Here is a 22,765-nt window from a genome sequence, read left to right as displayed (position 1 = left end):
TCTTCTCCTAACATGCACATTCAATTCTCCTTCTTTAGATTAGATTACATTAGATTACATTACAGTGTGGAAACAGGCCCTTGGCCCAACAAGTCCACACCGACCCGCCGAAGCGCAACCCACCCATTCCCCTACATTTGCCCCTTACCTAACACTACGGGCAATTTAGCAAGGCCAATTCACCTGAATTGCACATCTTTTGGATTGTGGGAGGAAACCGGAGCACCCGGAGGAAACCCACCCAGACACGGGGAGAACGTGCAAACTCCACACAGTCAGTCGCCTGAGGCGGGAATTGAACCCGGGTCTCTGGCGCTGCGAGGCAGCAGTGCTAACCACTGTGCCACCGTGCCACCCAGTTCTTTAAGTTTACTGTTAAGCAGAATTCCACATAAATGCAAGAAACCAATGAACTGATGAAATTCCAAAACATAAGTTAACATACACTCAGAATAAATGATTGTCTGTTCATATGATCAGGCCGGATATTACAATAGTGGCAGGGTTTCTGATCCAAGCCTTTAACATTGATCAAGGCATTTACAAATAAATAAACATGAAAAGCGTTCCTACCACAGTATTTAAATCATAATTAAGAAGCTCAGAATGTCAAACAGCTCATTAATCTTGAATTCCTCATCGATACAAGATCCAGACATTCCACGTAGAACAAAAAATAATCGAGTTAAGCCAAATAAATAGATAATAGAACAGTCCAAATCTAAAATTAAAAGACGGAAGTAAACACTCCTTTGCATTTTAGTTCGCAACACCACAGAGTCCCTGTTCAAGGTATTCTGTAGATGGAAGAAATGGTCGACGATAAAGGTTGCTGACAAGTACATCAATGACTCAGAACAGGAAATCTTCAATAAAGCTTTCACATATAAGGATACACATTGAGAAGAATGTTAACTTTGTGTATTTTCCCTTCCAAATGTAATGCCAATCTCAAGACCTTGCCAAATGGGCAAACCCAGAAATAGTTTCAAGATTGTCATATCTGGCCGGGAGAGAAACTGCCAAAACTGGATAAATGTTTCAAACCATGTTTTAGCATTATGCGGGGATATATTCCGGGAAGCTATCAGGAACATGAAATTAAACATTCTGAGGCCCTTGGACAAAAAATTTTTGAAATGAGCCATTGACTTTTACAAGAAACAGGAGGTAACAAAGAACTTACATTGCCACCTGCATAATGCATTTACTTGTAGATAAAATATGAAATTCTATCCTTCATATCAATTGGACGCAATCTTTGGAAATTGCTATCTACCAGAGTTACAATGTGACTTGATTTATACCGGAATGTTAGAAGCGATATTGTTTTAAAAGGGGTGAATTCCAGGACAGTGAAAAATCCTTGTGTCACCTCAGCCATGAAAGAAATGAATGTTTGCTTTGTATCTTAAAACTTGTACTTTATCTTCTTTACAATATAGCTTCATGAGATTTGCAGATAAGGCTAATATGAGAGTGATATTTACACGAACAATAGCAAACAATCAGAACGTCTGCCATCTTGCTAAGCCTGTAAAATTCATTTGCATCCAACGATATAATTCATATGCATCTTCACTTTGAACGTTGCTCCTGTTTTATCTTATAAACAAAATTATTTGTCGATCAACGCAATGTTAAACTTTGTCAACATAATGCGCTGGACTATAATAAATATGGCTACAGAAAAGGTTGATAAGGATGTATCCGGTTTTGGAGGATTTGACTGAATAGGCTGGAGCTGCTTTCTATGGAGCGTCGGAGGCTAAGGTGCATAAAATCATAACAGCGGTTTATAATATCATGGGAGCGTGCATAATAATAAGACACAAATATTTCCCCTAGCGTGGGGAATCCAGAACTAGAGGGCATAAGTTTATGGTGAGATGGGAAATCTTTAATAGGGATCTAAGGGGAACTTTTTGATGCTTGCTTTGTCAGAGGGTGATGCTTGTATGGAATAATCTGCTAGAGGAAGTGGTGGAGATTGGTACAATTGCAACATTTTAAAGGCACCTGGATGGATATATGAATAGGAAGGGTTTAGAGGGATATGAGCCAAGTGCTGGCAAGTAAGACTAGATTAGTTCAGGATATCTGTTTGGCATGGACAAGTTGAACTGAAGTTTTTTTTTCCCGTGCTGTACGCCTCCATGACTCCAAATATTATTGAAGTTTTATTTCAGTTTTCTCTGAAGTTCCCGTCGCTTAATCGAACAAATACTTTCAGAATATTTTTTCCAGCTTTGTTTCCTTCAATGACTCAGTTTGTAAAATTCATCCTGAGTTGTTGTAACCATTATGCCACAAATGAATAAAGTGGTAAAATTCAGTCAAGTAAATGGAATCCCTTTCAATTATATACGTTTGATTTTGTTGTTGAATTCGCTCCTGGGGTGTGCGTGATACTGGTATGGTCAATAGTTATGCACAATTAATTGCCTTTAAGAAATGCTAATGAGCTCAGTATTTGAACTTCTGAAATCTATATCTTGTTGCTGCACATGCTAATGCTTCAGAAAGGGACTTCAAGTCATTGATTCATTAAAAAGAAGGTATGTGGAAAATAGTATTCCATATCAGTGTGGTCAGAGTCTTGTATGGGACCATTCGCGTTAGTGTCCCTTGTGTGTTCTTCTGTTTCAGTTCCAGACGACACAGTTCATCGGTTTGGGATAAAGGACCTTAATGTTCAAATCATCGTAAAATGGAGAGCCAGAGAAAAGCACTGAGTTAGTGTCGTAGAATTTCACGCACAGCAAATCCACCGTTCAGTTCGAAGTAATTAACTACAAACTGAGTACCTAAAGCGATTGAATTGAATTGAATTGAATGCTTCATTTCACTGACTCTTGAGTGAACTACGCAAAAGAACTGCTACGTTTCGAGATGAAAACCTGTATGTATAAATCACTCTCTCAACAATTTGGGATTACTTTTGACCACAGATTTATCTAGCCTCATCACTATAACATAAAGCCAAAAGTTGTAGGTGCTGCAAGTCTGGAAGTCTGAGAAACTCAGAACACCCTCTGTGGAGAAGAAAGCCAAGTTAATGTTGCGAGTCCAGAGATCCATATTCAGCCATCAGCTTTTGGCTGAAAGAAGAGGTCAGAGATGAAAACTTCTATGATTGATAAGTGAACCCCTTACTTCCAAAAGGCCAAGTAAAGGGGAGAAACTGATGATTCTACAAGTGACGTTATTAACCCAATAATGAATTGAGAAAATTGACACAAGTGTCATAGAAAATTATATTAAATCATTCATGCAATAAAGCTTCGAAAATTTCGCGAGGCACAAATTTGAAATGATTGGACGGAGTAATGGTGAAAAGATTATTTGTAATTATTTATTGTTTCACACGTCATATTTTTCCATAATGCTTTAAGGTACTGCCAATTGTCAGCATGCTACCATTTTAAAATAAATCGTTCACAGCTTTATTTTATTCCTCCAGAAATAATGTAAATGCAGCATCATTGTTAAAATAAAAACTGACATCAACAAACAAAATGGAATTTCAGTATGTAGTGTCTGGTAATTTCAGTTTAAAGTTTAATGTTTAAAACTTACCGAAAAGGAAACTGATTGATGCTTCTCCCACGTGACAATACTAACTTCGTTGGGTCCTATTCTGGAAATCGAAATTTCCTTCTTACATGTCTGGAACATTTCAGAGAAAATGTGCTTCAGAGTTATCGTTCTGTGAGCCCTTTCCTGTTAAAAATTAATATATGCTCATGTTACTAAAGGGGAATCACAAGAACTTTGAGCAGTTTATCATGCTCAGAGCCAATTCAGTTTCTTAAAAACAAGCAATAATATAAAATTATGATTAAGTATTCTGAAATTAATACAAAGAAGTCAAGAAACAATGGGTCAAATACACTGAAAGTATTATGGATGCAAGAATCAGAATGCATCACTTTGACGCTATTTCAATGGCGTGCTTTTTATTATTCACATGAACTTGGAAAACTGTCAGAAAATTGCTAATGCATAATACTTCTGCTAGTTTCGAGGGCTTAATACATGGTTTCAAATAAAATAAATTCAGGTGTACTGCTTTCACTTTTAGCTGAGCATGATCAGAATCTTTCTCTCAGTATTCATTGAAGGAAAATAAATCGTTATCGAGTAGAAAAAAGAATGATGTGTTGTGGTATCACCAGAGTGCAGTTGGTGTTCTGTGATTAATTGATGCGTTCAGATTTGATCTGAGGAACAGTATCTTGTGCCATCAAGTGACTAATGTATGTAAGTTAAGTAATATGAGCGCTTAGGAACTGATGGAAAGATGCTCAAATTCTTTGGTCCGTTCCTCCATGATTTAAAATCATGTTTAAGTTGAGTCTTGAATAAATTCAACAACTTCGACAGTGTATGGTGTAAAGCTATATCGCAAATATCTAGCGAACTCAGTTGTTAACAATCCCGTAATCAACTACCTTTTGAGAGAGGTAACTTCAGAGTTTGAATGGTATACGTCGTTATAACACCTTCACTACTGAATGCCCTCGATATAATTCTAGAATGACGGCCGCAAGATGAGATAGTTACTGCAAAATCTATTTATAAGATATAACCATTTAGACGGTTGAGGTTAAATAGCTCCTCTTCGTTCTGTACTTTACAGAAGATATGCCTTGTCTCTGGAAACTGTTTGCTGTACTTTAAGTCAAAGCACAGGAATTACTTTTTCCTTAAATTTTTAGATCGCACCTCCAAAGACAACGGAAGAACATTGACCAGAAATAATGCAACACTAGCGAAGTTATCTAAAGCAAACAATTTACTTGCTCTGCATATCAGTCCATTTGACTCATTGCTCTCTCCATCTATCATTATCATACTGTTCCTATCTTGTGGAAACCGAACATTTGGCCAATGGAGCCAACAGCCAAACGTCTGAAAGTATCCCACCCGACCTACACTCGACTGCATCCCTGCAAATCTGCATTTCTCATGGCTAATCCACATACACTTGCTTTGACAGTGGAAGAACCATAGCTCCTGCAGAAGACAGAAAAATGCGCAAGCTCCATACAAGCAGTCATCCAAAGTATGAATCGAACCTTCGTCTGTCGTGTCGTTTGGCAGGATTGCCATCCTCTGAGTTGCCGACTTATTAATTGAAAAACAAAGTAGCCTTCGTCTCTTTGCACCTTTACTATATCTTCAACGTTTTTACCTATTATCTTTATCTTTCTCCGTTCCTTCATGTCGCTCAATGCTGAACAACATGCTGTGCCTTCTAACTGGTTCACACATTATTTAATTGCAACAACATTAGTAAAAAGTGTAACGTTCGTTATTTCAAGACCAGGAATGTGAGATCATTACAATGTTTTTCGGAAAAAAAATTTACTTGCAGATTCTGCTTTCAAATCTCACGATTTCCATTCTCAAAGTCATCAAAGGTATGTGCCTCAGTCAGTATGTTCGCGTTATTCTGCATTTCGTAGCTTCAGACCCTCTCACAAACCATATCCCTATCTCTCTCCTCCTGATACTTGTTTCTGTGTCTCTTTACGATTTACTTTCTTCATCATTCTTCAGATTCACAACCGCAGAAAACGTTGATTAAAAAGCTTGAGAAAAGTGAATTAAATTTCACAAGAAGTTTACACAACCCCTGCCTACTTGCCAACCAAACACAATTTACGAATGTAAATGAATAAATCCATTGTTATATCACGGAACTATCTCGCTCACATATCCCCAGGAAAGTGACACGGATGGTTTTAGCGATGAAACGCTTAAAAAAAGGGAAAGATTTACCAATCTGATATTTTTCTCTACCAAAGAAATGTTTCCCTAGACTCCATACTGTAAGTTGCTCCCTAACAGTCAATACACCATCGTCATATAATTAATGTCTGCAAGTTAACATTTGTTGGCACTTCCATCTGTTTCCTGACCATGTCCCTTTGTTAATCAGCCAGTCACTAGTCACTAGCTTTCCCTTGACTGTTTCTGTAACTTTATACAAGAACACATAAAACCATAACTGATCATACCTCAAGGCAGTCAGCTCAGCCCCTTCTGAATACATGTAGATTTTTTTGCTTTATTAACTTGACGAACAAAGTTAAAAATCACTGAACACAAGGTTATAGTCCGACAGGTTTATTTGGAAGCATTAGCCTTCCAAGCGCTCCTTCTTCTTCAGGTGGTTGTCGAGCATTTCCATAAGACACAGAATTTACAGCAAAATATGTCAGTGCATTGCAGTTGAAATATGTTAAACCGACTTAGATTACGTTTTTCATGCTTTAGAATTGCTAGCTTAGTTTCGTTTATATGTAAATCCCAGAACCCCTTTTTTAAGCCATATGTTCATGATATGGCTTTTCAGTTGTTCTGAAAAATGTTGTCATCGCAGCTCAGGCAATGAATTAAAGGTGTGAGGCAAACGTTTTTCTATGTACTAATCTTGAGTCCGACTGGTTCTAATTCTCAAGTGGGATTTACAGAGTCTTACAAGGACTGTCCTTTGGTTTTGCATTTCTTGAGCAAAATAAAATTCAGTTCTGCAAATAAAAAATCACCTCATAAACTTACGTGTGCGTGTGTGCTGCAGAGCCATTGCGAGTGTGTGCATGTGAGTGTGTACGTGTGGATGTGAGAACATGAGAGAGAGTGTGTGCTTGCATGTGTAAGCTTGGTGAACTATGTGTGTAACTGAGAAGCGGTATGAGCCTGTGAGACGGCGCGTGTGTGGTTGTGAGTGTGCGGAGTGTGTGTGTGCGCCTGAGAGAGAGCTGGTTTATGAGAGAGAGTCAATCTTAGTGTGCGAGAATGTGGGAGTGTGTGTTTGTTTGCGTGTGTGCGCGCACTCTGGTGTGTGTGTGTGGTCGAGGGAGAGTGTATAGTGCAGTGGGGTAATCTGTAGCGTGCCATGAACCCAAGGTCGCGACAGAGGCCACCCTCATGTGTGTCAAAATTGGCTATGAGTCTCTGCTCTGCTACTTTGCATTGTTGCATTTCCCGAATTCGACTTGGAGGATGGTCACCTTAAGGTCCGAGGCCGAATACATTGGACCACTGAAGTTGTCCCCCACTGAGGGAACATCTTTGCTTGGTGATTATTGTGGGTGTCCACTCACCCGTTGCTGTAATGTCTGCTCTATCTCGCCAATGTACCATGTCTGAGGGTATCTTTGCCTGCAACGTATGAGATAGGCAACGTTGGCCGAGACATATAAGTACTGCCACATACATGTCGCCTTGTGTATGTCGCCTTGTGCATTTGTAGTATGCTTGTTGATACTCTGACACGACTTGCAGCAGTTGCCATCAGAGGGTTTTACAGTGATGTTGTCAATGATGTCTCGAAGGCTGGGCAGCTCGCTGTGAACTGTTTAGGGTTTGGTATTTGCTTAAAGGCAAGAAGTGAAGGTGGGGGAAAGGTCTTGGCTAGATGCTTAACTTCACGCCTTTAAACAACCATCAAACATTAAACAGATCATTATTCGCAGCAAACTGCATAACCTTCAGGCCAACGTTGGCCACAACACCATACAACCGTGTCACGGCAGCTGTCTGGGACGTTTGACCTCGGACGTTCGGGTGATCATCCTCCAATCTGGACTTCTGAACAAGCAACAATTGAAAGCGACTGAGCAGAGGATGATGGCCAACTTTGTTACACATAAGGATGGCCACATCCAGGATTTTGTGTTCATGTGACACTACAGATGCACTACACTCTCTCTCTTTCACTCATACACACACATGCACGTACATGCACACACAAACACACACACAGTCCTGCATACTCACACACTAACACAGACCCTCCATCATACACAAGTTGTCTGTCACTTGCACACACAGCCACATACCACCCTCACTACCATGTATGCCGCACGCTCTCACAGGCTTACACCCATCACACTCACCCACATACTTAACCAAGCTTACACACAAATGCACATTCTCTCACATGCATGCACACCCACACACTTACTTTGTCCCTCCTGCATGCACACACATGCAATTTTATGAGGTGAATTGGTATTAGCAAAATTGTACGTTATTGTGCTCAAAAATGCATAATTACAGTCAATCAATGTAAGATCCTGTAAATTCCACTTCAGAAATATGACTAGTCTGTCTCAACATGAGGACGCAACCAGACTCTAATCTTACACCTTTAATGCATTATCTGAGCTGAGATGACAACTTTTGTTAGAAAACCCGAAGTTATGTTGAGAATGTGTCTTAAAAGGAGTTCTGGGAGTTACATATTAACGGACTGGAGCTCGCAAAAGAATTCTGAAAGATGAAAGACTTAATCTAAGTATGTTTAATATATTTCAGTCGCATGACACTGCAACTTTTTTGCTATAAATGCTGTGTCTTATAGTCCTGCTCCACATCTACCTGATGAAGAAGCAGCGCTTCGAAAGCTAATGCTTCCAAATGGACCAGTTAGTCTAATCTGGTGTTGTGTCATTTCTAACTTTGTTCACTCCAGTACGTTATTGAATCCTCCAAATCTTGAGAAACAATAATAACATCTCAACTCAAATAAAAAAAAACAGAAACATTTGATTTGTCTCCGTAACTCTGGCCCTTATCAGAAAAACTGTGCTATGCACAGAATGCAAAATAACGTGAAATAGACTCCGCAAGTTCATGAAATTGTGGACGTAGCTTTTGAACATGCGTGCATATTAATTGAACGTGCGATATATTAACTAATACAGAAACTAACTGAGATCACAAGGACATTCGGGAGAAAATGGAAAATAGTAAATGCAAGATCTGGCAATATAAACGTCTGACAAGCAATTGGATTTTCCTTTGGAATAGTTACATGTTGGCGTTTTAAATAAATTATCTCTAATCACTGGCCCAAGAACATCTATACTGAATTATCAATTTTATGAATCACAATCATAAAGAAGGAACACTTGTAAAACTTCGCATTTTTTCCCTCTCTCTAACCGATCTCGACACCATTCTGATCCCTGGGATGCCAAGGCTGACGTACGAAGGAAGATTGGACTGAATTGATTATTTTCACTGGAGTTTAGAAGAATGAAGAATGATCTCATAGAAATCGATGCATTTGTCATAGGTGCAGGTCAGGCACACGCAGGAAGGATGTTCTCGATGGCCAGGGAATCTAGAACCAGGAGTCAGAGATTTATGGTACAGGTAACACGTTGAAGACTGAGATGAGTCAAAATGCTTTCTGCCAATCATGGCGAAGTTTGTCAAAGATTCTGCCACTGAAAGCACTTGAGGTCAAGCGTTGAATGTTTTTAGGAAGGAGTTCGATATTGTTCTGAGGATTAAAGGGTTTAGACAGTATGGAGAGAAAGCAGGAGCGGGTAGTTTGTTTCTTTTTAAAAATTGCTAAAGAGCGGAAACAGACGATTCGGCCCTGCAAGTGTGCACCGATCCTTCGAACTGCACCCCACACAGACATCCCCCCCCACCCCACAACCCTTTCGCTGTAAGCCGACTTGTCCCATGACTAACGTACCTAACCTACACATCCCTGAACACAATGAGCAATTTAGTCGAAGCAATATGGTAACCGTACCTCTTTGGATTGTGGGAGGAAACCAGAGAACCCAATGGAAACCAAAGCAGGCATGGTGAGAATGTGAAAACTCAACACAGGCTCTTGCCCAAGCATGGAATTGAAACCAGGTTCCTGGTGCTGCACGATAGCAGTTTGATGAAGAACAATAACCACATTGAATAGGGGAGACAGTTTGAAATGCCTAATGAAAAACCACTCTCCTATTTTCATTTTTATTTGTTCATTTGTTGAATATATGTGTTCCTGGGTGGCCAGCATTTATTTCCAATACCTATTGCCCGTTAGGAGTTGTTGGTGAACAGCCATCTTGAACGACAGCTGTGCACCTACTGTAGGTTTATCCACAATGCCATACGGGAGGGAATTCCAGGATTTTGAACCAACAACAGTGAAGGAACAGATCTATACTTCCAAGTCAGATTGATGAATGGCTGGCAGGGGATTTGAATGTGGTGGTCTTCCCATATCCTTGTACTTCCAGACCGAAATGGTGGTGGGTTTGGAGGATACTGTCTGAAGGTTTTTGGCGAATTTCCACAGTGCACCTTGAGGATAGTATACTCTGCAGGTACTGAGTGTTGGGAGTGAAGCGAGTGGATGCTTCAGGTTTTGGTGACAATCAAGCAGGTTGCTTTGTTCTGGATGATGTCCAGCTTCTTGAGTGTCGTCGGGGCTGTACCTTGTCAGGCAAGTGTAGAGTACTCCATCACACTGCTGACCTGCGCCTTGTAGATTCTGAATAGGCTTTGAGGAGTCAGAGGTGAGCGACGTTCCGCAATATTCTTAGCCTTTGACCCGCTGTTGTATCAACTATGCTCATGGGGTGAATCCAGTTGAGTTTCTGGTCAATGATAACCCCAACAATATTAATGATGGGAGATATATTGATGGCAACAGCATTGAATGTCAAGAGGCAGTGATTATATTGTCTTTTACTGGTGATGGTCATTGCCTTGCATTTGTGTGATGCGAATGTTTCTTCACAACTGTCAGCTCAGACTGTAATTTTTTCCAGATGTTATTGTATTTGAAGATGGAATGCTTCAGCATTTGAAGAGTCATGAATAGTTCGAAAGATGTTGCAATCATCACGAACATCCCCACTTCTGGCCTAGTGATGGAGAGAAGGTCATTGATGAAGCAGCTGAAGATGTTTGGACCAAAGTACAGTACCCTGAGGAACCTTGCAGAATTCACAGCCACGAACATTTTCCTGTGTGTTCTGTATGACTTTATCCAGTGGAGAGTTTACCCCTTATTTATTGAAAGTTTACTAATTCTCACTGATGACAAACCCGGTCGAATGCTGCTTTTAGTCATCGGCTGTCACTTTCACCATAACTCTGGAATTCAGCTGTTTTGCCCATTATTGAATCAAAGCCGGCATGAGATCAGGAGCTGAATGGCACTGGCTTATCCCAAACTGGGCATGATTGAACAGGTTTTTGTTGATCAGGTGCTACTTGATTGCACGGTTGGTGGCACTTTCTATCACTTTACTAATGATCAAGAGATCACTGATGGGAGGATGATTGGCTGCATTGGATTTTTTAGCTTATTGTGTACAAGACATAGGTAGGCAATGTCTGCCAATGTCGAGTAGACGCCAGTGTTGTAACTGTACGGGAGCAGCGAGACTACGGAAGTGGCAAGTTGTGGAGCAGATGTCTTCAATACTATTGCCAGACTGTTTTCAGGGCCTGTAGCCTTTGCAGTATTCATTGTCTACAACCGTTTCTTAATATGACGTGGAGTGAATCGAATTGGCTGGGGAACATTGGAACAGGAGAAAGTGAGGTCTGCAGATGCTGGAGATCAGAGCTGAAAATGTGTGGCTGAAAAAGCGCAGCAGGTCAGGCAACATCCAGGGAACAGGAGAATCGACGTTTCGGGCATAAGCCCTTCTTCAGGAAGCCGAAACGTCGATTCTCCTGTTCCCTGGATGCTGCCTGACCTGCTGCGCTTTTCCAGCAACACATTTTCAGAACATTGGAACAGGCCAAATGAATCATCCACAAAGCCCTCCTATCTGAAGGCTTTGTGAAAACTTTAGCCTTATCTTTTGCTCCGATGTGCGAAATATTAATATCAAAGTAGCTAGTGGCTAATAAAAGAGAATGAGCACTGACATTTTGTTTGAATGTGGGCACAGAGATCACAAAGGAATGACATTGAAAGCCCACCATCATTACCAGGAAAATAGTTCTCATCACTTTGCGGCTCAATGAAACATCCCTTATCATTTCAATGAAGGAAGTGAAAAGTGGACTGACTTTGTGGACGTTTAAATCGCCTTGATAGGTATTCTGCCCTGAAGCAAATTCCTCCATTGCATACAAAAGGAATTCTCATCAAGTATTGCGCAGAGACTTTCAGTTTAACAGTGAAACAACGGCAACTCAAAGGTTATAAAGACGGTGCATGAAATTTATCTATTCATTAATGCAGGAAATTATGTCTCCATTAGCTATATGATTGAGACTGGAATCTGTTTTATACCGCGAAAATGCCACAAGGAAATGAGAGGCAATCTTCCGTCTATTCGACACAGAATTGTGCGTGCAGGATCAGATAATAGCATGAGCTATGAATTCATTTGACTCCCAAGACTGCTTGATGCTGTTGGGGTCCGGCTGTATCTGTATGTGGCAATGATGAGGGGGGTGAATTGGATTTTCGTTGTGAAATGCAGACTGAGAAAACAACGGCATTGGGCTTACATTTCTACTGGGCATTACAAGGAGAGGTGGGCATTAAGTTTAATTTAGTTTTGATAGAGGGTTTTGAAAGAAGACAGACCATTGGAGTTATTTTTTCCAAGATGCTAGACTGTGGGCTGGCGACTGAGCAATTTAGTAGTTCTCAGATATTTTTCTAGCCAATGAAGAGTGAGGGAATTGTAAGCCTACTTTGTGTCTGTTACAACGCCTGATGGGGTATTAGGCAGTGCGGTTATTTTCAGAGTGATATTGGGTAAAGGAGAGTGAGTTGAGCGCTGGTATTATTGTTCAGGACTGAAGAAGAGCCGGATGTGATGCAGGTTTAATTATCATAATCTGCTTCATCAAGAACAATCCTTCCATCAGAAGGTCAGAACTAGCAATGCCTACTTATTATTTTACAAAATTCAGCACGACCTGGGACTCCTCAGATCGTGAAGAGTCCACAGGTAAATGCAACAAGCACTTGACAGCATCCCGGCTTTGAACTTAAGTGCCAAACAGCACAGGAATGAAATAATGACCCACGTTCATCAACAGAAATTCTCACCATTGTCTCTTTACATTTAGTGTTGTTAACCGTCCTCAAATCTGTGTGATCAATATTTTGGTATTTAGCACTTGACCGAAATTGACCAGAACAATTATCTAAATACTATTGCTGCCTGAACACATCTAAATTTGGCAATTTAGCATTGTATAATTGTACTCCAGCTTCCAGAATGTTTTTCCTGAAACTACATATCAGACGTTCCAAGTGTGATGAACATTTTTTTCCAATGACTCGAATGAGTGCAACCTCATCTACATAATAGAAGCTGACAACCATCAAACAAAGCATGTCCATTTGATTGACATTCCATCAACCACCTTCAATAAGCACGCCAGTCACACAGCCCGACAGTTTTGATAGCGTGTAACATGAACAAAATTCACCTCACAAAACTCTTTATGAAATTAATTTCCGAACTGAGATAGTGAAACACCGACAATGGCAAGGGAAGCAGATGCATAATACCATTGCCACCCGCAAATTCTTTTCTCAGCCACACACAATCCTGACATAGCTCGGTCTCATCATTCCTTTGAAAGTTGCTGTTTGAAAATCCTGGCATCGCTTCCAACAATGCCTTTCGGTATCTTCACAGAACTGATGCAATTCAACAAGGTAGCAATCCACCACTTTCTCCTGTAAATATGGAATTGGTAATACATCAATATATAATGGCCTCGCCAACTATGAGGACTAAAAAGTGTGATAATTATCCTTATAATGCAGGGCAATGGAGGAAAGTGGAAGCTTTTGAACATTTATGAATTAGTACAGGACTAACAGAAGCACAGAGGTTCATTTGAAAACGAGTGAAGCACATGGTTTGAAAGTGATTCTGGAAATATTAGGAATTTTATTCGGATGAAGGAGAATGGCAATACATTTGGTTTGAAGTATATACAAGACTGTGCAGAGAACAAAGTGTGATTAGGTGCGATATGTAAGAAGGTCAATGGGTGAACAGAGTCCGATTAAAATGCATTGGGTCATATCATTGAATAGTTTGTGCATCATTTAGTTTGGTACATGGCAACACTAATTCATCTCTCCCAGTCACTTTCCTGTTTTTCTGTAAGGCATGTGCAGCCATGGAAACTGTTCACCACAGCAATCAGTGGCAGGCAGTTTTCCTACACAGACTCGCTGGCTTGCTAAAAGCTGTCAGTGCTTAAAAGGAAGTCATTCGTCATTGTCTTCAAGCTTTTAACGATGAAAATGAACTCTGAGTATTGGGGTCATTCTAAACGTAACTACTGATTGTGTAATGCTTGTGTGGAATATTCATTTCTATGGAGTTTACCACCTGCTATATGTTTACACATGGTATTTTGCTTTTTGTCTTTAGCTTTTATAAGTCATTCTGTCAGGTTTACTTTGCCTTGGTTGAGGTGTAAACTGGAGAAAATTAGTCGTGTCGAAAACGACTTTGTGCCCGTTGATATCCCTGCTTTACATTATGTCAGTCATCATAACATCAACCATGTTTTATAGGTAAGAGAACATGTTAATCAACCTGCTGGACGTGTTTAGATACACATTTGGGGCAGGTGATCCTTGACACTTCAACGTCAGGATGCTTCTTACGATTTTACAGCGACGACACAACGACTGAGCGGTCTGTCATTGGATTCTCCTCATAACATTCGAATCATTTTCCAGGCAGTGCCACGAAATAATTTTGTTCTTTTCTTTCTTGTGATTATTTACTCTACAATCTTCGAATTAGTAAACATTAGTAATAATGAGAACGTTTTTGGTATCTATCTTTCGAGAAAAACAGATAGAACAGCACAGATCACATGGAGACACCTACCTGAAGCTTGAACTCCAAAGCAACATATGCAATTATGCAAAATAGGACCCTATTTCATTGACTATCTTATATCCCAGAGGAAGATCATTCAATGTTTAAACTATTTTTCATTCAATTCCAAATTCAGTTTTAAATGAATTTAAGCATTGCACATGACCAAATGGAAGGATTTAGATTAATGTAACGTGGTATGGAGCAAAACGTTAGAAAGGGAGTTTGATTCACATCTGAAGCCTACACTGCCATTGAAATTAATTCTGGTCTTCTACACACTATCCTATGAACCTGCCAGAACAGATCAGGTTTTTACTTGATCTCACTGAAATCGACAGAATATCTCTTGAAGTCTGTTATGACCAGTGTCCAGATGAGATACAATTGAAAATGGATAACCCTCGCTTACCTAAACATCTTTACTGATTTCATTGCTCTGTTTGTTAGCTATAATGATACACAAATGTTTGCCTGCAAAAAGCAAAGCACTACAGAAATATGCTCAAAACGTTCACTTGTTGCATTTTCAGCACTCCACTTTACCACTTCATGCGGGTTTATATTCATTGAAATATAAAATAAACTTATGTGAGTTTTGATCAATCATACATTTAACTGTAAACATGTGCCGCAGTCTGATGATCTGCACATCACAATCTCCTGTACTATGCCAAACATGATTTGAACAAGACACCCGATACTTGAAAGATAGTTGTGCCTGAATATCCAAAACGAACAGTAAAAATAATGAATATTCTGATTCCATTTTGTCCCTACTTTTACAGTCTTCTTTACTCAAACTTCAGCTTCACAACTTCAGATGATGAACAATATCATTAATTTAGAAGTTTATTTTTCCTTGGAGTCTTTGTTTTATATTCTTCAGTGTTATTTACGCCATTTGGAACTGAACCTTATACTGCCATTTTCATTTCCTGTTGACCAATGTTATGCCTCATTTGTAGAAAAATCCGCACGCATTTAATTTTTGTCTCATAGCACATTATGATCTTCAATCACACTGGCCTTGAAAAGTTTGCTGGACCTTCCGTTTTGTTCATCTCCTTTTCCCGTTAGGCACTTTGCAGACTCCAAGAATCAATACTGATTCCATAGCCTCAGAGCCGACCGCATGATACCCGTTATTCATTTTCCTCATGCTATTTCCCTGCCCTCCCACCCAGACGTTGACTTATTTGTCTTTTGTTTACTTTTCTCTCAGCAGCGAGGACCCGTTTTTGTCCCTTCGCACATCGAAGAACGCCTGTTATACATCTTTATTTCTCTTTCACCATAATAAACATCGCTTGTTTTTATACCAGGCCTCCACATTACGGGTTCTCTTCACACGTTCTCCACCTCTGTCAGAAGGATTAAATAAAAACACCTTTCAGCACTGTTTAGTTCTGAAGAACTGTCAGACTGGACTTGAAACATTAACTTTGTTTCTTTCTCCACAGATGTTGCCAGAAATGCTGAGTTTAATCTATCAAGTGCCTCAGTTATTTCGTAACGCTTCTTAGTCAGTCAGTTCATCCTTCCAATATACTTCATGACCAATGGGAAGTGTGGGAGGATTTCCTCATCCGGCACCCTGGAGTACCCAATGACAAACGCACACAGCACCCTTTGTAGCAGCCTGGATCAATCCATGCAATGATTCACAAAGCTGATGGAGAATGGTGAATCCTCTCTGCGATTCCATTGCAGTTATACATATTGACAGTGTCAGGAAGCATCCCAGAGTACATTGAGGTATGGTAGCATTGAATCTTCTTGCACAGAATGCATTCAAATGTTCAACGACAGTCAGTTGAACAAAAGGTTCTCTTTTATTCCAGTTTGTTTTTTTTTTAAATAAGATGAACGATAAACCTTTATTTCGATTATTTACCAACAAATGCCTGAAATCACATACTACTAGAAAGCGAGAAAAAACTGACTGTGTAGAAATTTGTATCTGTTTGCAGATTATTCTGTGGACAAGGCGAATAACACAAGTCCTCAGCAGACTATAAAATCTCGGTGTGATTGTCTGCATAAACATAACTGCCCATATTATGTGAAGCCGCAAATATTTATGGGTGCGTTGAGCACAAGATTCCTGAGCAAAAATTGCAAAACAAACGGATAAATTGAGATTTTCGACAAGATTTGTTGCTCAGGTTGTGGGGCAGGTTGCCGGTTTGCTCGCTGAGCTGGGAGTTTTGCTTTCAGACGTTTTGCTGCCATGCCATGCAACATCATTAGTGAACATCCAGCGAAGCGTTGTTATTCTCTGTCGCTTGCTACTGATGTGTCTTGGTATGTTTTGGTCGATGTTATCATTTTCCGTTCAACTTCTGAGAGGTTGGTAACTGGAGTCCAAATCTGTAAGTTTTTTTTAATTAGAGTTCTGTTTTGAATACCAGCTCTCTCGGAATGCCCACAAGTAAGGTTTGTTTGGACTGACACAGGATGCATGCATTACCCCAGTCGAAATTGTTTTATCGACAGACAGACTGATCGACAGGCAGAGGATTTCATTACTTTCCTGTGACAGGTGTTAAACTAAGGGTTCCACAGCTATTTGGTTTGTACTCCGGATCATTTGTCAACATGTGAACCTCACCTGGGAACATTCCAAAATGCAGGATATAATATAGATTGAAAAGCCTCACAGAGTAAGATGTTCATCCTGTTAAAGGGTTTAAGCTGCCGCATGGTGTCCATTTTTGAAATGTCTGAATTTTTGCTGGAGATGTATGCAAAATTATGAATAACTAATTGAAGAAAATAACGTGCTGGTGGACAAAATAAATAGTATACAAGGAGAAAAGCTGCTTTTAAAATGTCATCTTTGCAGTATATGCAGAAATGCAGTAGTCAATGATTGTGACGTATGGAAATATTAGCGTGCCAATTCGAAAGTCAATACAATTGAATGCTGGGTGTGTACAGAGGTCAATGGGAAAGTCAGGAGTCAGTATACAGAAATACTCTGATTCACAGTTGATTATTGTACAGTTGGATGAATCGATGGATAGAGGGATAGATAGACAGATAGAGTGATAGAGAGGGAGATAGATAGATAGATAGATAGATAGATAGATAGATAGATAGATAGATAGATAGATAGATAGATAGATAGATAGATAGATAGATAGATAGATAGATAGATAGATAGATAGATAGATAGATAGATAGATAGATAGATAGATAGATAGATAGATAGATAGATAGATAGATACACAGATAGATCGATGGATATAGATATATAGAAAAACAAAACGGTACGAATGTTGTAAACCTGAAATAAATACAGAAAACCCTGGAGAAACAGAACAGGTTTTCGATAATTTGTGGAGAGAAACTGACTTAAAGTTTTTGAGGCCGATATAACTATTCTCCAAAACCTCTTCTGACTAAGAAGAGTCATATTTTCGTGTTGAAGACAATCTCCTTTTCGCTTTCCATCTTTTGCCTTGAAACTGTACCACCCGTTTATTGCCTCTTCTACTAACGGAAACATGTACCTTGCGAGCCATTCTATATTTGTCCCGCATAATCTTCGACAAGTCAACAATGATATTTCCCAATCTTCGCTGATCTAAAGAAAGCAACAGCAGTATATTCAAACTTTTGTTGCAGCTTACTTCCATCAACTCAGGCTGCAAGCTAATTAATCTCCTCAGCAACTTTGCTCGCGCAATCAGTATATTGCCACAACCTGGTGACTACCACTTCATGGAGAAAGCGAAGACTGCAGATGCTGGAGATCAGAGCTGAAAATGTGTTGCTGGAAAGGCGCAGCAGGTCAGGCAGCATCCAAGGAACAGGAGAATCGACGTTTCGGGCATAAGCCCTTCTTCAGGACTACTACTTCATACCGATCTCAAACTGTGGTCTGACTAATGATTTGTACATTTCCAAAGTAACCGATTCCTCAACCAACAAAAGCAAATGTTCGTTATTCCTTCTTAACTATGTTATTTACTTGCACAACAAAGTATGCCTAACTTTCCATAGTTTCCATGGTGATAACATTCATGGAATAATATCTTGCTTCGTTCACCATTCCTAAGTGCATAACACTTCAATTTTCGCCATGGAATTCCATTTACTGTTGGTCTGCATACCGTCAAGTTCTTTTAAACCCTTTTACTGTGATCGTGATGAATGGTAGAGTAGGTTCAAATGTCCGAATGGCCTCCTACTCTTCTTATTTTCAATATTCACATACTCGCTAAATTAAAAAAAAACATGAGTAATTAATGTACACTAACCACATCACAGACACCAGCATTGTGAAGCCTCAATGGAAACAGAATTCGCGTCACAGAAGGATCCTGCTTCCCTCATCTTGAATTTTGATACAACGTACCAATTGGCCATAGATTCCATGGTGTCTTACTCTCTTGACATGTCTGCCATTAATTAACTCATCAAAATTTTAGCTAAAGGCATCAAGCTCTTCTTCAGAAACCTGATTGACGTTTTAAAAATCTCAACTGTGAACATTTGTTTAACAAATCCATGCTGAATCTCCGTCATCCATCCATGACTCTTCAAATGCAAACATGTTCTTTCACTTCAAATCCTTTCGAATAGATTCATTAGAACTGATACTGGACGATAGTCCTGTAGGTTTTCTGGCGATCCATTTCTTAATTTTATTTTCAAATGATGTGCCGAATTTAGAAGTACGCGATTCTCCTGAGACTTCACCGGTGGCCAGAGAAGATTCGATCCCTTCTGGCAACGCCTGTGATATCTCTTCCCTGGTCTCTTTCAACTTCTTCAAATAAGCTTCCCTCAGCTTTCTGGATTTATCCAAATAGGAGGCTTTTTAATCCCAGTAAACTGTTTTCTGTCTCTGTCTCTCCCCTCTTTCCTGGACATACACACATTCTGAGCTTTTGTCATTCTTATTAGCTTACTTCACTTCAAATGATATTATATTTTCTCAACCGTGATATCTCTACTTATTTCAGCGGTTTCAATTGTTAAGACCATTGAGGTTTTATTGAGGATAGTGCTCATGACTTGCATTTGCGTGCACAGATTGTATGTATGTTCTGTGTTCGCTCCTACTGATTCCCAAGCTATTTCCATGCTCCATATATTTCTCTTCAATTTTCTACTTTCCTTCTAAATTCTTCCTCTGCACTTCTCTGACTCTGGTTACACTGTCGTATTCAGACCTGGGTCTCTGCATTTGTTCATTTTTATTAAAAAATCCTCAAGTTTGTAACTCTTGACATTAAATGTTATCCTTTCTTCGAGGTCATCGCTTGATTTTATGGGAACATATTTGGTCTGAACTTCTGCTATTTTCTTCTTGACGACTCCTCGAGTTCTGACGACTTGATCTGCAAGTATTTCTCCCAGTGGACATCGACCAATTTGCATTTTTGTTATTAATTACCTAGCCAGATGTCAAGTGCTCCTATTCTCAGGCAGTCTTCGTTATTTTTCCTTTACTATCCAAAATCGAACTGGGTTATGTTTATTATCTCAACATTGCTCATTTGCAAGTATAACTTACCAATGTCTTCCCATATTCTTCTGTATTGCGAGTGAACCTGTCAAGCTTCCTCATTGTCTTTTGAACTACGCTCATTCAGGCAAGTGATTAGTAGTCCATCGTACTCCAGATTTAAACATTCTGCATAGTATAAAGGCTTTAGAATGTCAGGAGTTGAGTTATTCGCCGCAGAATTCTAAGCTTCTCAACTGCATTTACAGCAATTATGTTTGTATAGCTTCTCGAGTACACTTTCTGGTCAAGGGCAACGCCCACGATGTTGATAATGTAACTTGTTGGACATACATATTGTCTGAGATGTTTGTGCCATGAATGCTACTTATCACTTGCCATTCCAAGCCTGAGTATTGCATTTTGCCTTTGTGCATTTGAACGTGGGCCGCTTCATTACGTAGTTAATGGTGCTAACTGTTGTGTAATTATCAGAGACCATCTCACCATATGATAAAGTAAGCATCATTGATGAAGCAGCTAAAGATGGTTTGGGCAGAACAACAGCCTGAGGAACCCCTGCAGAGATGTTGTGGATCAGAGATGACTGATCTCCAAAATTCGCAAATAGCTTCCTTTCTGCCAGGTATGAATGCAATCATTAAACTTTTGCTTCCAAAGTGTTTTGGAAATAAAATATCAAAATGTGTAGTGTTACAATTCTGTTCGGGGTCCACCGAACACTACGAGATCTGTGAGAATACCATTAAGTCATCATGTAAGTTTGTACAACAATAAATGGATTTTAAATCAGACATCTTTTGGTTTTCCTGTTGTGTTGAGAATGTGAAGAAGACTAAATATCAGGATCTAACTATGGAAATGTCATTTTCCTATTTGCATCTCATCTGCAAGTTGTGAATAGAGATCGGAGTGCTGAATAGTGTCAAAGAGGTAGGGAAGACAGAGATAGTTGATTTGGAGGGAGTGCTACGTAATTGGGTGTAACAAGTGCCATGTATCTACCTTCAGCCAATTAAAAGCTGACATCAGGAATCAGACTTCAATAGCATATCGTGATAGTTTGCTACCTCGAAACGGATCTCTGAAAGTCCATTGATATCTCTAGTATATAAATCCCTTAAGTTGTTTCTAAAATGTGATGAGATATTCATCGATATGACAGAATAGAACTTGTCCCCATTGGGATTGTTCTTGATTCAGTTTCCAAAGGCATAAATAACTTATTTGGCATTGTACTTAAATGTGACAAAAAGGATTCTTTTTGAAAAAAATACGAAACGATTTCTGTCACCTTCACTTCCCAAATGTTATTCCAGGTGCGAGAAGAGAAATTCATTACCTCTACCAGATGATACATTTAACCCATAAGTTCCAAGAATGAGAGGGAATTACTCTTTCGGGAATTGCTTCGGATCGTAGAGGCAATTCCAATTCTCTTATGTGCAGGAGCAGGAATTCCGATAGTATGCATGACCTCAGTTATTACAACATCAACACGAACTGTACATGGTCTTGACTCCCAGTAGTTGCATGTAAGTGCTGAACATTGGATGAAGGTGCATCCAAATCTTCAAACTTTGCGTTTTCTGTGAAAGAGTCATCGAGTCATAGAGATATACAGCATAGAAGCAGACCGTTCCGTTCAAGATGTCCCTGACAAAAAGATATTGTAAGCTATTCTAGTGCCATTTTCCAGCCCTTGGGCCATATCCCGCGCAACCCTTTCTATTCATATACCCATCCATATGTCTTTCAAATGCTGTGATTGCACCATCCTCCACCATTTTCTCTGGCAGCTCATTCCATATATGTGCCACATTCTGTGTGCAAAGGCTACCCCTTAGGTACCATTTATATCCTCCCCTCTTATACTAAAAAAAAAATCCCTTTAATTCTGGACTTCCCCACCTCAGGGAAAAGACTTGTCTGTTTTCTCCTACCAATGCCCCTCATAATTTCTCTAGGGTTAATAATTAGTCTCATGTTCCAGAGAAAACAGCCCCGCCCTATTCAGGCTTGCCCTATAAGTCAAATCCTCCAAAACTGGCAACATTCTTGTAATTTTTTTCCTCACACTTTTAAGTTTCACAACATCATTTCGATAAGAAGGAGACTAGAATTGCACTCAATATTCCAAAAGTGGCTTAAGCAACGTCCTGTACAGCCGTAATGTGACATCCCAATTCCTATATTCAGTGCTCTGCCTAATAGAGGAAAGTATTATCAACCACTTCTTGATTATCCGATCCACCTGCGACTCTACTTTCAAGGAACTATGAACCTGCACTCCAAGGTCTCTCTGTTCAGCAACACTCCCCAAGACCGTTCCTTTAAATATAAATGTCCCGCTTTGGTTTGTATTTCCAAAAAAACAGCATCTCACGTTTTTCTAAATTAACCTCCATCTGCCAGTCGTCAGCCCAAAGATGGGTGGCACAGTGGTTAGCACTGTTGCCTCACAGCGCCAGAGACCCGGGTCCAATTCCCACCTCAGGTGACTGTCTGTGTGGAGTTTGCACATTCTCCCCGTGTCTGCGTGGGTTTGCTCCGGTTTCCTCCCACAATCCAAAAATGTGCAGGTTAGGTAAATTGGCCGTGCTAATTTGTTAGGTGTAGGGGAATGGGTCTGGGTGGG

At 39.8% G+C, this 22,765-nt stretch overlaps 1 long non-coding RNA gene across 3 annotated transcripts in view; it reads right to left on the bottom strand.

Annotated features, from left to right (window-relative positions):
* LOC148143537 (uncharacterized) overlaps positions 1–22,765 on the bottom strand; it is a 551,904-nt gene that overhangs the window by 80,510 nt on the left and 448,629 nt on the right. For all 3 annotated transcript variants that reach the window (XR_015751747.1, XR_015751746.1, XR_015751748.1), the window contains exon 5: positions 3,580–3,723. This is a non-coding gene — a long non-coding RNA (uncharacterized LOC148143537). The remainder of the gene's footprint in view (positions 1–3,579; positions 3,724–22,765) is intronic.

This window comes from Chiloscyllium plagiosum, unplaced genomic scaffold (genome assembly GCF_037043375.1).
Source record: "Chiloscyllium plagiosum isolate Xiang-an unplaced genomic scaffold, Cpla_swu_hap1 HiC_scaffold_27, whole genome shotgun sequence".
Classification (NCBI taxonomy): Eukaryota; Metazoa; Chordata; class Chondrichthyes; order Orectolobiformes; family Hemiscylliidae; genus Chiloscyllium; species Chiloscyllium plagiosum.
This window is presented reverse-complemented; position numbering and strand designations above follow the sequence as displayed.